Below are 16,740 nucleotides of genomic sequence, written 5' to 3' on the forward strand. Positions count from 1 at the left end.
AGTTGTTAGTAAGACTTTTCGTGATGATCTTATTTTTGCATTTTAAAAATATACTTTAATTTATTAAAATGAAAAAAAAAAAAAAGAAAATCTAGATTGTGATACAGATTTTGCTGGATAGGAAAATATTTCTTCTTTTCAATCAGCATGAAAGAAAATTAAAATAACATTAAAGAATGATCTACCTGTAAATTTTCTTTCTTTTTTTCTTTCTTTCTTTCTTTCTTTCTTTCTTTCTTTCTTTCTTTCTTTCTTTCTTTCTTTCTTTCTTTCTCTCATTACACGTATCTTCTTTTAAAAATAGCAGTTTAAGATCATGAGGCTGAACATGACCTTCACCATGTTTCTGCACTATTCACATATATGTGAATATAACATATATGATTTCACAGTGTTCTCCCATTCAACTCTCTCTTGATTTATTTATCATATCATTTAAAGATGTATCTGGCTATTGGAACTGGTTCACCATCCATTGAAACAAAGAGGTATCAGCTCTGAGTACCCCTGAGAATTGCTTTGGTCTCCTCTGCCTTCTGCAACACCCTCCCTCCACCCTCACACCCGCAAATTCTTATTACTTATTAACATTACATGGGACTTTTTTTATCATCTCTATTTTTTTTTTTACATATTTCTATCTTATTACTGCAAAAGTTGCAGAGATGATTTTGAATTTCATTCTGAATAGTATCTTCTGCCACAAGTTGTTTAAAAAGATACGATGGGAGCATTTGTAAAATAAGATTCTGATCAACTGGATAAAAATATCAGCATTTAATCCAAAAATATTTACCTTATGATTTAATAAAGTTGATGTTTCTGTAATGAGATTTCTTGGTATTTTATTCTGTGGCTAGTGAGACTGGAAAGACCATCAATCTCTAAATATACTTAGCTACTTTTGTCATACTATCTATGTCTTATTTCACACACACACACAAGCTTTTGTCAATTATAAAATCTGAAAACCAACAAAATTGCTTCTTGATATAATGCAAACAAATGCAAAACAAGATGCACCATGAATAGAAATGGATTGCTGTAAAAGATACTATTTTTTTTTCTGCCATAAGAACATTTGAGTCCATATAGGTACTCCTCATTATGACATAAAATTTAATTCGTATAACTCTTTTTTCTAAATTGCTTGGACTGTATCTAGGGAATCTCTCCAAGAAAGAAATAAAAAACAAATAAACAAAAGCAATCATCAAAATTTGCTTCAGTATTCCAATGCATAAACTACTTTATTCTTAATTGAAGAATTTAGAAGATACATTAGAGACTTCAGCTTGTGCTACAGGCATACAAAGGCAAAAGATCCAAGTTTCTGAGGGAAGATGAGTAGGTGCTTACTTAGTTTTGAATCAATTTTCTATCTGTTTATCAAGAGGAAAGAAAATGAACACGGGTGGATAAACAGTTTTTATTCCAAATTGGTTCTGTTTTTGTTTGTTTGTTTGTTTTCCTTTTTTTTTTTCTTTTTGAAGCTAGTTTATATTATTTACTATTTATCAGGCTGTGGTAATTTCAAGGAGAAAATAGAAAGCAAACGTTAATGTAGTATGAGATCTGCCGGAGCAGCAAAGATTTTATGAAGAAATAAAAATCAAAAATAGGTATATATCTTACAGACATGTTCTTTCTCATGCATTGACTTTAAAGTGACTTTTTCATAAATAAAGAAAAAAATAATATTTTCATCTCCCAAGATTTGGTCCAGCATTGCTTCACATCTTAATAGTGAGCTAATTCATTACTAACGTGTAAGGTAAATAACAGAATATTTTAATGACATCTTACAGAAGAAGCTTACAGGAGAAGCTTATTCTACAGGTTTCTAAAAAACTTGCAGCAATCTTTGCATTGTCCTGATTCTTGACTTGTAGGGAGAAAGAGAGTTTTCAGTCTCTACGAGATGATCAAACCTTCAAGCTATGAGCAACTTTTTCCAGCTGTTCTGTAAATGTAAATGTTTACTCGCCTTTGAATCTAATTCTGCTGCCAGTGAACTCTTATTTCTCTAAGTGAACTTAATTTTCTACACACTTGTGTGTCTGAGAAGATTCTCAGCTCTCTGAGCTCTGTACCATGCAGCTGGAGATGGGTCTTCCAGTCTCTCTCCCAGTCTTCAGCCTCGGTGTGAATACATGGAAAAGGAAAGCTTTGTATCAGTACCTTAAAAGATTGGTAAGGATGAAAAGAAAAGATGGTAAACTACTAACAGCAGTGGTATGAACAAGTAAAAATTTCTCTTTGTCTTACACTTGAACTATACATCTGTCAGTGTCAAGTCTTCAACTGAGACAGTACAAGACCTCAAAAGATCGGATTTAATTTGGAGAAACGTTAGGTCTCGTTCTTAAAGACTCATAGTACTTTTACAAAAGGCTTATAAGTAAGTAAATTTTGCAGATTTCTCTGCAAAACCAGCGTCAGGTTACTCTTCCAAGTTGTCCATAGGATCTTCATCACTCCAATCAGAATGTTTTGGGACTTATATTGTGGAGCTCAACAGGAACTGTTGAGACAGAAAGATCAGCAAAAATAAAAATCTCCATGATGGGTCTAGATGCCTGGTTACACTTCCTTCTGTTTCTTTAGTTTGTTTCTGCACTGTTTAGTTTTTCTTGAATATGGGCTATTATGTCAATTAGTATGGAATCTCCTCTCATTGCCTATACTCTAGCTCCACTAATAATTTCAAGGTATGTTATAAATTGTTCAAGTTTCTGCATTTTGTTTCTTTCAATTACTTCAACAAGCATAAATCCCAATGTGTTCGTAGCAACAGAAAAGCCAACAAAGAAAGTCATGAAGCATTACCAGAGAAAGCATTTTGTTTTGTTGGTTTATTTCTTACTCTCATACTTTGGTTAATAAAGATAGCCTCTCCAAACATCTCTGGAATTTGGGATATACTCAGGAATCCAGCAGGAAGCCCATTTATCTGTAGAAAAAAAAAATATATATATATATATACACACACACCTTCAGAGTCCTAAGAGCTTCAGTGACATGTTACGATAGTAAAGAGTGAAAGAAACAGAGAAAAAGGAAGAAAGGCAAGGAACAACCAGCAAGACAAGCATGTAAAGCCTTAGGTAATACTATTTTATTAGTTTTTACTTCAATCATCTAACGCAACCTGTTTATTCAGTGAATTGCAGTGCATCTGCAAACATATTTATTTGTTTGCTTTTAATAACATTTTATTAGAAAAATATTCTTTGTATTGACATGGGCTAAGGTGTGGCACATGAACAAATTTTCTGTTGTACAGACTATGGGAAATACATATATTATTTTCAGCCCTTACGTTATTGTCACCAGTATCATTTTCTTACTGATAGCAAATAAGCACTATGCTTGTATTTGTTGGATTCTCTCTGTATCCCGGTCTTAATCTATCTGAACTATATAAAAGCTATAAAAGGATTTGTCATATTGGGAATTATTAACAGTTTACTGCCAATTATGTATTAGACAGTCCTCAGGTTAGAAGGAAATTCCATCAGGCAGTGTGGCAAGTTGCTGGACTCTTCCTTTTCTAGTAGATGGTACTTTTGGTTTCTCTTGTATTGCCCCTAAAGAAAATGAAAACAATGAATCTGTAGACAAGAAAAGATTTATTATATTGCTGGCATCTATCTTCTTCCCTGTGAAATCATTTTCCCAGTCTGCTTAAGTTTGTGTCTCTACTATGTATATGGGCAGAAAGGAAGCCTTGAAACAAATCACCAATTCTAGCACTTTTTCTCAGAGCTTATCAAAGGATGCAAATTTGACTTTTGGTGCTCCTGAGTAGTTTATTTTACTCATTGAAAAGTCACAGAATAGATGGAGCTGTAGTACTTGTTAACAATTTAGGAATAAAGCAGTTTAGAGGAAAGGCGATGTCATTCTGAACACCTGAAGAAAGTTTGTTTGTCTCAGACTGCTAGCTATACCCAAAATCACACCAGAGACTCATGGAGCCAGCCTAGCCTCCCCAAGCATTTCAGTGAAATTTTCACGTCCAACCCATTTCAAGTGCTACAGCAGCGCAGAGAACATGAACACACTTAAGGATGGAGCATGACCAAACGAATACAGATGTCATTATTCATATTTTGGCATTTGTCACTATGGTGTTTTTGTTGTTGTTGTTTTTCCTAGGCCAGTGGTTTGTTGCTGTTTGTTGTCATCTACCTTGATAGGTAACAACAAGAGCTTGGCTGAAACTAAAGGTCACTACAAAAGGCCCTGGCTCAAAGCTCTGACAAAATCCTTAACTTGGGGAAATGATAAAAAAAATTCAGTCTTCTGGTGAACTCATTTTCCCTTCCCTCAAGTAGTCTCATAGTGGTTCATTAACCAGTGTTGATTTAAGAGGGAGAAAAAAGCTCTAACCAGAAAGCTTAATAGAGAAGAAGAATAATCTTCTGCAACTGAACTATGCCAATAGCCTCTTTCTCTGTGGAAGACACTGCTAGGCCTACTGGTTTCTTTTCTCCTCTTGCAATAGCCTTCTTTCACTAATGTTTTTATGTCTTACAGGTGCTGAGGTCTGAATTCAGTTGTGATATGATGCTATGACTTACATGTTACCCTTTCCTTACTCCATTGACCTGTGCCTACTATCATTGTAAAAAAATCCCACATATCAGAGTGTTTGCTATGTCAACTCTTGAAAAAGAGTGCATTGCATAGTAAATTGAACAATTGCTCAGCTCAAAAGAGATTAAAATTCTTCATATGTCCTTACTTGCACTTTTTTTTAATATTGTATTATTTGGGACTTGAATTTACCATAATACTGAAAGCTACTAATTAGGATTAAGGAAACCACTCACCCCAGGAACATTTATGTGGTGTGAGTCTAGATTTCTGTACGTGCTCAAAACTGCAAACTTATCTTTACTCAAAGGTTTAATTGCCTATTTAATAGAAATATGTCTGAAACATACATAACACATGCAAATATGTTCCCATCCTGCTCTTCTGTCGTACCAAATATCAACAGATTTCCCCTCTGAGCTGGTATTTTTGGAGAGTTCTAGAGTTTTTCTTTTGCTGTAGGTGTCAGATACCATGGTTATGTGCTACTTCAGAACATTTAAGCCTAAAATCTTCATGCCAGTATGTGCAAGTATAACAGATCTGTTATCATCAAACTACAAACATATCATAAAAACTGTGGTATTCCTATTTTACTGTGTCTTTGAAGGACTTTTTTTTTGCCAGAAGATCACACAGTAAATCTGAGGTGAATCAGTGTGCTGAATCCCAGTTTGTAACACAATAGAAAGTCACTGCAACCACTAAGATATTTGTTTCTCATCTCCCAAGCTAAGGTAAAGAAATTCCTGATTGTTTTTAGAGAATATAACAAATTGATATGAAAAGAGATAAAGACAGATTTTATATAATCTACCTTAGTTTTTAAAAGGGTATAGTTTTCTGAATCTCTGCATATTTGGCATACTGGAGTGGAAAATTTCACTACTGTTGACTCGTTGACTCGCTGTCACATTAGTTGCACGGTTGCTCATTTTTGGATTTAGGCATGATTATATTACTCACAAGGTTTACTTCAGTTTTGCATATGCCCCTGTAATGAATCAGTCCAGTAACACCAACTTATTCTGTTCAGGTATCTGTATCTGTTGAGCTTATCATTTAGATTTGCTCTTTCTGAAAACTCATACACTGGTACCTTAGATGCTAGCCTAAGCTCTTGACCACCTTCTAGCTTTCATCACTTTCTCACCATCAGTTGTGTATGTGGCACTGAATCTCTCTATCATCTGAGTGTTTGGTGCCTTTGTAGTATATTTCATTCTTATGCTCTAATTCTTTTATAGAGTTGTACCAGAAGTTGAATAATCTCTTTCGCTTGTCATAGCGCACAGTGGATCATCACTATATTGTTTGCTCCCATACCTATATAAAATATGTACCTTTATATTTTCCTTTAGAAATTGAAAGTTATGGAACTTTATAAGGTCTTCAACCTGGAGGTTGGGTATGATCCCTTAAGATCAAGAGAGTCAAGAATACAGTCCGTCTGTCAAGTCAGACAACATTGATTTGTAATTGGATCCTCTTTAGCTGATCCCCTTAGCTACCTATTTTCTTGAGGGTTGTGTTTGTTTTTATTAGTTCATTCCCTATCAATTTTATACATGTGTAACTTTTCTGCAGTCCTTTTCAGCATCAAAGATTCAACAGTTTAAGCAGATGTTTGTGCTAGTAAAACCTTTTCTGGTCCTCAGATGCCATATTGCAAGGTAGGTGAAAAAGAGGTTAGATCTCAGTATCCTTTTCATCTGTCTCCCATCTTATTATCTTGTTTATTTTCCTTTTGTTGTTGTTGTTGTTGTTGTTTGTTGTTTTTTGTTTTCTCCTAATTTCAACTTCCTAAAGAACATATTTAACAAAGTTTAAAAAAGAATAAAAATAAGAATTTTGCTTATTGTTGTTATAGAGCATATTCAAGCAAATGATCCTCACACTCTATGACATTATTTATCATTGTGGTATTTGTATCTATCTCCTTATACATTGCATTCACTTCAAGCACCTTTTTACTGAATATTTTTTAAATATTTTAAATATTTAATATTGAATATTTTTTATTTTTTTAAATTTTGAAATCTATTTTAAAACCTATATTAACAGTAATTAATTCCAAATGTCAATGATTATTTTTATTATTACCAGAAAATTGACACTGGCTAGGAAATTCCTGGGATTTGAAGACACACATCAGTGCAGAATTCTTTAGTGTTGTGTCCCATTGTTTATTTTACACCAGTGACATCTGGCCATCATTTATCTAAGAGAATCAAGACATGTCTAAAGTCTACATGGATTCCTGAAGAGCCAATATATTGTGTGGGATGTATGAGCCTGTAGCTGGAGAACCATTTGGAGTAGTCCACAGGGACATGTTAGAGTCTGTAGCAGACATAAGGCCATCTGCACACCACCGAGTGTTGCATTTTAGAATTCTAAGCTGTTACAGCACTTACTTGCTCTTCTAAATTTGAGAAGTATAATGATGAGCAAAAGTCTTGGTTTAGTTCCTATTTCATTTTATCAAAATGATCTTTTTTATGATCCTCTATGGAGTCAGTGTCATGCCTGCGTATGTTCCAGCCACTGACCATATTACCATTTAAACTCAAAATACATTCACATCACTTTCTCATTTACTTCATATTAACATATCCATACCAAATGAGTCTCTGTGCCTTTCTGTATCTGCTCTCAGACATTACTATTTTAGTTAGCTAACATGTAGTGAAGAAACATTTGAAAGCCATAAGCATTTTAAATTCTGTTTTCTAACAATTGAAGTAATTAATTATAATTATAATTCAGACAATTTTTTTCTCCACAAAACCAAACACAGTATCGTGTTTTTTTTCACAGTATTTTTCACTAAAACCAAACACAGTATTTATTACCTTTGAGAGTTTTTATTGGAAATTATGTATTACACACGTGTTATGCATGAACATATACTGTGTCAATACACTGCACGCTATCAAGAATATTTAAATTTACTTTATATTTTCTTGTATGTAATAAAGGTCTCCAGTGAAATTAGACCACAGCTAGGCTGGGTACTCTTCTAGTCATGAGGGACGGACTTCATGTTAGAGTCCACAGTTCTATATGAACAAAAAACTGGCAGAAAAATATCCTTCAATGAGGCTTAATGCTGGCTTTGAATTTGACTGGCATGGGTGGGAAGTCTAAACCCATGTGGTCAACAGCATTCTAAAGCCACTGTGGAATATTGGTTCATCAATACACAAACTGTTCATTGTACACAAACTGTAACAACTCCTGGGCCATTTTATTCTGTTGTTCTATTGATTGTTTTAAAAACAGAGATTGAGGGAAATGGAAGGGAAAAAACAACTGTTTTCACAGACAATAAAAATACTTATGTGGATAAAAGAAAACTTCTTCAAAATATTTTCTATTTCTGCTCTGAGATAAAAACAAGATACTTAAAGGATTGTATGAAAATTATGTTTCAGGGAAGTCCAGAGATAAAAGATAACCTGCTTATGATACAAGATAATCAGGTTCAAATCCATTGTGAGTCAAGAGCAGGGGAGCTTGAACCTCAGGTTTCCTATGTTCTTAACATTGGGCTTTTCTGTGAGACTATTTAAATATATAGCTATTTTTTAAGTTTGGTCAGGAACTTCTCTTTTATGTTTATGCATTTTTGTCCACAATTTGAGTTTTGAATAAAAAAAGTCTTTCTCAACAGAAGTCTTATAACCAAAAACAAACAAAACAAAGTAAAATAAACAAACAAAAGGCAAGTAAAAAAAAAACAGCTACAAAAAAAAATCAGAATTTATCTAAAGGAGAACAATAAAGATGGTGATGGATCTAGAGGGCATGAATTTTGAGGAATAGCTGAGGTACCTGGCTTGATCAGCTTACAGGAAACTGAGGGGTGCCGAGGTGAAAAAAGGTAAAAACTGAAGTGAAACTGTAAGTGAAACTGAAAGGATATTCTATGATTCTGTGACTGGTGATATGAGGAATTTAGAGTATCCTCTATAATTTCTATTTTTTATCTGGAAAGTTAAACTGAAACACAAAGTAGCTGCATATTGCAACTGTCTGCCCACTGTTTTTCTTTCTGAAAAATTCTCATCTCTTTGGTCATACAGTAAACTACTGCAGTTTGATACATGCAGAATATTCCACGTAGCGAAAGTACAGTTAACATTATTTCTACTGTGTTTATCAATGCAACAATTACGTAGGTCAGGAAATGTTTATTAATTCAAGAAAATACTATTATGAAAAAAAAAAAGATCATTAACATCACTATAAAAAGGATTTTTATTTCAGTAAACTGAGGCATGCATAAATCAGCTGCTATTTTGTAATAAAGGCAAGAGAAACAACAGCCAGGACAGCAATACATTGCCCGCTAACCTACACTAAATCTTGAGCCTGAAGAGCCAACTTGGCAAACCTGTTCCCAGTTATACTAAGCATACAATGAGAGGATAACTTTCAGAGTATTCAGCAGTGGAAAAGTATTTCTCAATATTCACCAAAGGAAATAGACCATTTTAAAGCAGGGTATTTGATTTATCAAACATAGCAAAGATGATATAGACAGAATATTTTAGACACCTAATCGTGCAATAATGAATTTCCTTACATAGTGACAGTGAGCTTGGTTGCCCTTACAGAGTTACTCTGAATCATCACATTGATCAGCTCAGAGGGAGCTGCTGGAATATGTATTTGCAAACAGATCTTGTGACGGTGTGACAAAAATTTTCCTGGTCCGTTTGAAAGTTCTTTTGGATTTTGAAACAATGCAGTCATTTTCTGAGTAAAAATCAGTGCTCAAAAGGTTTGATTTTGGTGAAATGCCAGTTCCATACTGAGCTTTCAGCAGCAAGCAGGGAAGTGAGTTTAAAAGTGAGCATTTGAGCAAAATCTAGTCAGCTTTTAAACTGGACAGATTTCTTCCGTTCAGTGGCCACCTGGTCATTGCTGTTATACCAAATTAGGGCTATTGTTTGGCTGGATGCTGATTAATATTTTGAATGATTAAATAATCAAGATTCTAAATGATCAGTTAATCACAAAAGGATGAAAATAAATGGAATACTTAAACTATACTTTATCACAGCTTGGAGACCCAGCCTGTCCTCAGAGTTCCTATAACAGAAATGAAGTGACTACTAGAATTAAATCAATGCCATAAGTCATTTAACACTTGCCTTTTACAGGAGAGAGATTTTTCTTGAAGAAAATAGAGATATTCTTGAGACTCCTCCAGTAGACAAACAAGATTATTAATAAATGTATTCTCAAATAAGCAGATTTTCAAATATCAGATTACTTCCAGTAAAAAAAAAAAAAAATCAGATATTTTTACCTGTCTTGATGTTTCTACACACCTCCAAAAAATTAATGAGTACATAACATGTGATAGATATCATATACAGACTACTGTGGAAAATTTGGATACAGGGAGAGAGGTAATGAGCTATAAATGGGTCATGCATATGAAAATATATATTCAGTATGCAATAAATACAGTCTGACTACATACATAAGATAAATCAAAACTCAATCTAAAGAACATGCACAAATTTCAAATTTGATTTTAAAGAACAAGTTGCAAGCCTTATCAGAAGTCACCCTACTGTAACATAGATCTGAGACATGGAAGGTCCTCATTTTGTGATCTCTTCCCAAACTCATCTCACTTTTTCCCTCTGGATTTCAGACAGAAAACTGTGATCCCATCTACTACTTGACCACCTCTTTATAACTTTGAACCTCTTTTTTTTTTTTTTTTTTTTGTAGCCAGTGTAGCCACATCACTCATGAACAATTTGACATCAAATAGAAACAATGCATTAATTCAGTAATACAAGAGCTACTTTAGACTTTCGTCTTTTCTCCTTAATGGTGATCTCTTGAGGAATATAGGACGAATTTTCTACTTCAAAGATGACAGTCATGAAAGCAGGGAATAGATCTTCCTTAGAAATAAAGATAAGCACTTGTAACTCATACAGTTGGAGATATGGTTAAAAATGGTTAAAAAAGAGCCAAAATCTTCTAAACAATTGACAAGACACATTTCTTTCAAGTAGAGCTTCTTAAAGATATATTTTCCAGTTTTAAATAAAATTAAATAACTAAAAAAGAAAGATACTGAGAAGAACAAAAATAAGCAAATACAGTAAGAAATGGAAAATTAAGCAAATAAAAGTTGATCTGTTAAATCCCAGGACCTTGGTATGGAACAGTGTATATTTATTTTTAGTTCCTCTGAGGCATTCTGGTGCCACAGAAACATGATTCATTTAAATGTGAATATATAGCTAAATAGGAAAAACACTTCATGGATGAAATCACAGGAAACAATCTTTAGTGATAAATCCTCCCTCCTCAATAAAATTCTTCTGCAGTCAAATGAAAAAGCCTGGCAAGGTGAACTTCAATGAGATAGTATGTGCATACAGAGCAATTAGACTATAAGAAATACTGTTCAGGGGAACCAACTAGAATTATAGGTGCACACTGGTGGCAAGACAACAAAGAGAGAGATACCACCAACAGTAAGTATGAATAAAAATAAAATAATTTGGGACAAATATGGATTTGATGCAACAAAAAGAAACAATTCAGATAATACCACTATCAAGTAACATTTGTCTGAATTTACGCCATCTATGATTTTGTCCCAAAAGCACAAACCCTCAGTTTGATGGATTTGGTTGTACTAGAATAAGGTTTGCTACAGTATTATTTGTAAAGAAAATAATATATTGAATCATAGGGAACTGTGAATCAGAGATGCTGGTCAGTTTTGCTTTATTAAATCATTAAAGATCTCTTCTTATTCTCCTTTTGCTTTGCTTAACACATTTTTTAATAGTATGTCTTAGTTGATATTCACCTTTCCTATTGCCTTGTGTTTGGTATTAAGGTCAAGTTCCATTTCTAATCGGTTGTACAGCTGCATTCAATTCATTATATTTTCCAAAAGAGGCCTTGGGCCCTTTTTCCCGTGCTGACCCTTCTACATAGGAAGAAGTCCCTGTGTATTTCTGCAAATCTATCTGATTCCATCACTAAGATCTTTATTCTGATTTTTTTTTTCCCAGTGCTTTAACAATGAAAACAAAAAGATAGTATTTCAACTGTTATGGCACCTGTCTTCCACACTGTTATATCACATAGATTTGACCATGTCTTTCTTTTCATATACACACAGATATTTTCTTGCTTCCTAGATTGTAAACTGAACAGGGCAGAAATATCTTCTTATTCGGTGTATTGTAAACTATCTGCCACAGTGGAGATGTGATCGGGATACTTGTGCTAGTAAAACAACTTATGTTGTTGAAAAGATCAGTATTAGTTTTTTGCTATCTGCCATTGATTATCAGAATCATAGTTAGTCACTGAAGTACAATAAGAAAAGAAATTTAACTATGTATGTCTATAGGATTTCAGCTGTTTAAAATCATGTTCAGGAGGACTATTGTAATTCTCTCTCTCTCCCTCTCTCTTTTTTTTTTTTTTTTAATGACTTTGGCAGTATTTACATCCTAAGATCTGTTTCTACAAGTAAAATTTCCATATTGTAGGAATCCTCATGCACCTGCCTTTATAGAAACCTTAAATTTAGCATAACATAGGACCAAATTAACTACATCAATGTAACTGAGCCACCAGACGGCTAAGGATTAGAAATGATTTAATGTGATGGAAGCATGGACATCCACGTCCCATGCTTTCCTGAGAAAGTATCTCAAGTCCAATTCAGACTCTTTCCTTCCAGTATATATATATATATATATTTTTTTTTTTTTTCAAATCAAGTTATTTCTTGTTCTGTATATCAGCTTCTAGTTTAGATTTCTTTGTTAGTTTGGATTTTATTTGAACATTTCTTTTCTTTCTTTTGTTCTGCATTGTCCTCCAACTACAAGGCCATCTGTTCCATTGACAGAAGCATTTAAATTCTGTAATTGTCATTCTTAGCATAGTGCAAAACATACACAATTCAAAGGACAAGGCATGCTATATTTGTAAGTTGGCCAAATTGCTTGACAAAACATTAACAGCAACAATATTTGATTTTCTGACTATTTAGGATGTGCATCTGTGTCACAAGGATTATAAGAGAGGATTTTTATGGAACTGCTAACTGCTGTGTCCCTCTGACATATATTTGCCAATTGTTCATGATATGAGATGAGTTACTTCTGTCTTTTGTAATCTTAGGGTTACATTTTGGATTATTCTGCAGTAGGAGCAAGTTGTTAGCAGTCAAACATGACAGAATATTTACTTATAAATCTAAACTTTTGTACATATGCACAATCAAAGGCAATGTAAATTTTATCTTTTTGTTCATTTGTCCATAACTCAGCTAAAGGATGCAAGCTCTTCACTATAAAAAGAAAAAGGAGAAAAAAAAAAAAAAAAAGAAAAAAAAAAGCATACAAGTCACCCTGAAAAGAAAGGCAAGAAAATTATACAGTGAAAAGACTGAATCCTTTCTCTTCATTTTATTTTTATGGAAAAGCTAAAACCTGGAGGTGGTAGTAAAATAGAGGCTCACACAAAGTATAGTTCTGACAATAGTAGAGCATTAGACTTCTTTGAGGATTCCCTTCTTAACAGGATAACCCTTGGATACAGAGACGTCTACTACCTTTTCAGTGTCTTTTTCTTCATATTTAAAAAATGAAAGAAATTCTATTAAGCAGAAAATCTGCCTACAATGGAGATTTTACATCTTCTTTTGAGGGAAAATCACCCAGATTTTTGGTACTTACAAGAGCCTCTCACTACATTGCAATCGCTGCAATTTCTGAGACAACTAAGTATATCTCTGGAATACAGACAAAAATGATATAACAATATATTTGGCAAATCTCAGTTACACTGTGGAGCTTCATAAAATATAAGCAGCAGTATGCTCTCATTTTATCCTGTAACTCCTTTTCCTCATATATCTTGATTTTTCATTTCTTGCATTTTAATAAGTGAATGAATTTAAAATACATAAACTTGAAGATGTTAAGAAGATATAACATTCTGGTGGCTGAAATTAGTACTTATAATCTCTTGGGAAGTACATTTGCACCTTAGATATGGGATAGGAAGATGGGATTACTGCTAAACTGGAGAGCTTTTCAAAAACCTGATCCAAAACCTAATACTGTTAATAGAAGAAATCTTAGTGATTTCAACAATCTTTGTTTCAGTTCCTCAGAGAATACCTGTTTGCTTTCATATGAGACCCTTGGGGACCTAGAAGCTGGTTCATGTCAATTACCTGTATTTCCAGATGCTGATTTGCTGATCTAACTAACGAATAAATTATTGATCCCCCATCCTGATCCCCATCACATGAAATGTGTAAATTGTTACAAATAATTGTTTTATAGAATGTTCTTCTCCACAGTTTAAGCGTATAAAGCATGAATGTTACAAGGGTGACATTTAGTAAGCTCCGTTCAACTATGTCAGTTTTATCTGTCTGCAAACTAAATGAAGGATTGGGTGCTCACCTCACAGCTAGTCCGAAGGTCAACAATTCTTCTAAAGGCTGTCTAGCTCATGCTATCCCAAAGCAACCAATTTTAAAGTTATTATGAAATATTACTTCCTTTTTAATTCTTCTGTGTTTTAAACCCTAGCCAGTATAAATCTTGAGGCTCATGTACATTAAATGGGAAAGACGATGGTAGTGAATACAGGGGTAACTCTTTCAGAAGCTGCTGTCATTTCTTTGTTTGTTCACACCTTCTAATAATAATAAGACAATGCCATACTGCAACATTTACAGGACAGCAAGACCACAGCAATTATTTAAAGGCACATCAGTTATAACTCTTTATTCTTTCTGTAACGATAACAGAGTTTGAGAATGTATAAGCACCTTTGAGCAAGGATACTCAAGTCATCAAATAAGAATATGCATCTTTGGTGGAGAAATATAATAAAAGAGGAGAAGACAGACAGTAAATTACTGTCTTTGGGAATCCATTCAGGGAGGCTTTCAGAAAACAGCATTGTTAATGAACTCAGCTGTTGCTGCAAACATCAATCTCTGTGAAAGCTTTGTAGAAGAATGTTAACAACCACCTGGTGCCACCCTGCTGGTTAAACAAACAGAGCATTGGGGGAAAAAAGCACAAAATCTAGTGGTGCTTGTTTAACTTCCATTTCTTTTTCCCATTGACATTGAAGCCTCCGTGCAGTCAACTTTGCTTTTAGCAGACAGATTACACCATTGTCCTTGATTCCAGGTCAGCATGTGTCAATTTATCTGAGTACCTCATCTGTGGAAAAGAACCATTATTAAAAACTTCTGGGGTAGGAACAGATCATTTCTCCTATTAAAAGTTTTGTTTGTTCCAAAGTTTGTTATGAAATGTTTTCATGAGTTTTGCTTGAGGACGCATCTCACTCCCTGAAGCTGCTGGGAGTTGTTTCTTCTGTGTCTGCATCTCCAGGTAAGTGACAGACAGTTTATAATATCACCTCCACTACAAAGACATGGTTGGAAACAAAAATAAGCCTATTATGCCAGATGAAATCAATTCCTCTGTTCTTGTCATTGCCTGATGATATTCAGTCCACATTAAAATCAGAGTGGTCAGAGCAAAAATGGTTTCTGATATGGATAAATAGCAGATTGGTCACCTGGGAAATAGTGATCAGCAGACCTGCAACATTTCACAGAGTCAGCGGTGAGCCTGACTGAGGCATAGTAAATCCATCTGACAAAAAAAATTGTTCAGGACTTCAGAATAGTCAGCAACTTTTGGGTAGTTTTTGCTGCCTTTCAGTTAGTCATAAATTAAGATAAGAAAAGCACCTAAAAGGCTGAGCACGTATCTTAAGTTTTTTAAAAATTATTTTCCTAAATACTTCTTAGATTTCTGGATTTGGACAGTAGAACTTTTTGGGGGGTGTAACACTTTGTACCAAAATATCTTCAAATTATAATTATGACATGAGTAGGTGGATACCCATAATTCTATGAAGATGACCAAAAAACATTGCTCCAGAACCTTTGTTTGAAAGAGTATCAGATTCATACTGCAATGTTTTTGTCTTTTACAACATTACGAGAAAGAGTAACGTTAACTCACTATTGACAGAAGCAAACAAAGGTAATGACAGTATAGTGTATTGCTATGTAAGGAAACCAACACAGTAATAATATCAACAAAATATATATATTTTTAAACATAATGGATCATAAAGAACAATTTATCTGTGTATTTTGTAAAGTATAATTTAATTTTCACAACTAATATTCACAGTGCAAGGAGTGATGAAGGTTATTATTAAAAAAAAAAACTTTAGTGGTGGACTATATCACCGTTGTTCCTGCCCTAAGTACCTCTTTTGAAAGAGGCTATTCATTTTATGTATGCAAGTTACAAAATGTATGGATTAGTAAAATAAAAAATTAATATTATTTTGCTGTATACACTTTTTAGAATGTTCAGCTCTTTTCCCTAAATGAGCTAATAATTAATCTGTATTGATCATAAAACCAAGTTCAGTTAATGTATTAACAGGCTTCGTAATGGTGATTTTGCCATCAAAGTGCATTACTGTCATGGAAGTAGGTATTAAGATAACCAGTGCCTTTTACAATGTAAAATTGTAGTTTGATTCGTCACTAACTGTTAGGTAGAGACTTTAGTTGTCAGTGATATGGAATGGAATGTGAAGAATGTGAGTTATATCTGCTAGTAATGAGTCCAAAATCTGCCTAGAAACTGAGGCAAGAGACCTCTGGTCAAGGTTCATGGCCTTCTTGAACGAATAGACAAACATGAAAAAACATAAGATGAGGGTGAGTTCTCCCATAATTCACTAAGTAGAAAACATCAGTCTGTCTGAATGGCTATGACTGCACTAAACTATCCATGGAAGAGACTGCACAGGCAATAATACAGCATGTGGGCTTTCAGTTCTGTGGGGCTTAGTATGAGACTGGTTTATGTCAAGAACAGAACCTCATGGCTTTAATTAATTGCCAGGTGTTCACAGCACTACCATGTACTGTCGTGCAGTTCCATTAAAGGAAAACTTTAAAGCATCTGCAGAGCCATGGAGAGAAAAGTGCACAGCACCTGCCCACACTTGTTCTTTTCAGAATGACACAAAACCTACACTGAACTCATGAAAAGCTATAAAAGG

General features: G+C 34.0%; 1 long non-coding RNA gene across 2 annotated transcripts in view; it reads left to right on the plus strand.

The window, feature by feature from the left end:
- The first annotated feature begins 10,980 nt into the window (after window positions 1–10,980).
- Window positions 10,981–16,740, plus strand: part of LOC118244538 (uncharacterized) — a 45,009-nt gene continuing 39,249 nt past the window's right edge. For both annotated transcript variants that reach the window (XR_004777566.2, XR_004777567.2), the window contains exon 1: window positions 10,981–11,117. This is a non-coding gene — a long non-coding RNA (uncharacterized LOC118244538). The remainder of the gene's footprint in view (window positions 11,118–16,740) is intronic.

Source organism: Cygnus atratus, chromosome 5 (genome assembly GCF_013377495.2).
Source record: "Cygnus atratus isolate AKBS03 ecotype Queensland, Australia chromosome 5, CAtr_DNAZoo_HiC_assembly, whole genome shotgun sequence".
In the NCBI taxonomy this organism is placed as follows: Eukaryota; Metazoa; Chordata; class Aves; order Anseriformes; family Anatidae; genus Cygnus; species Cygnus atratus.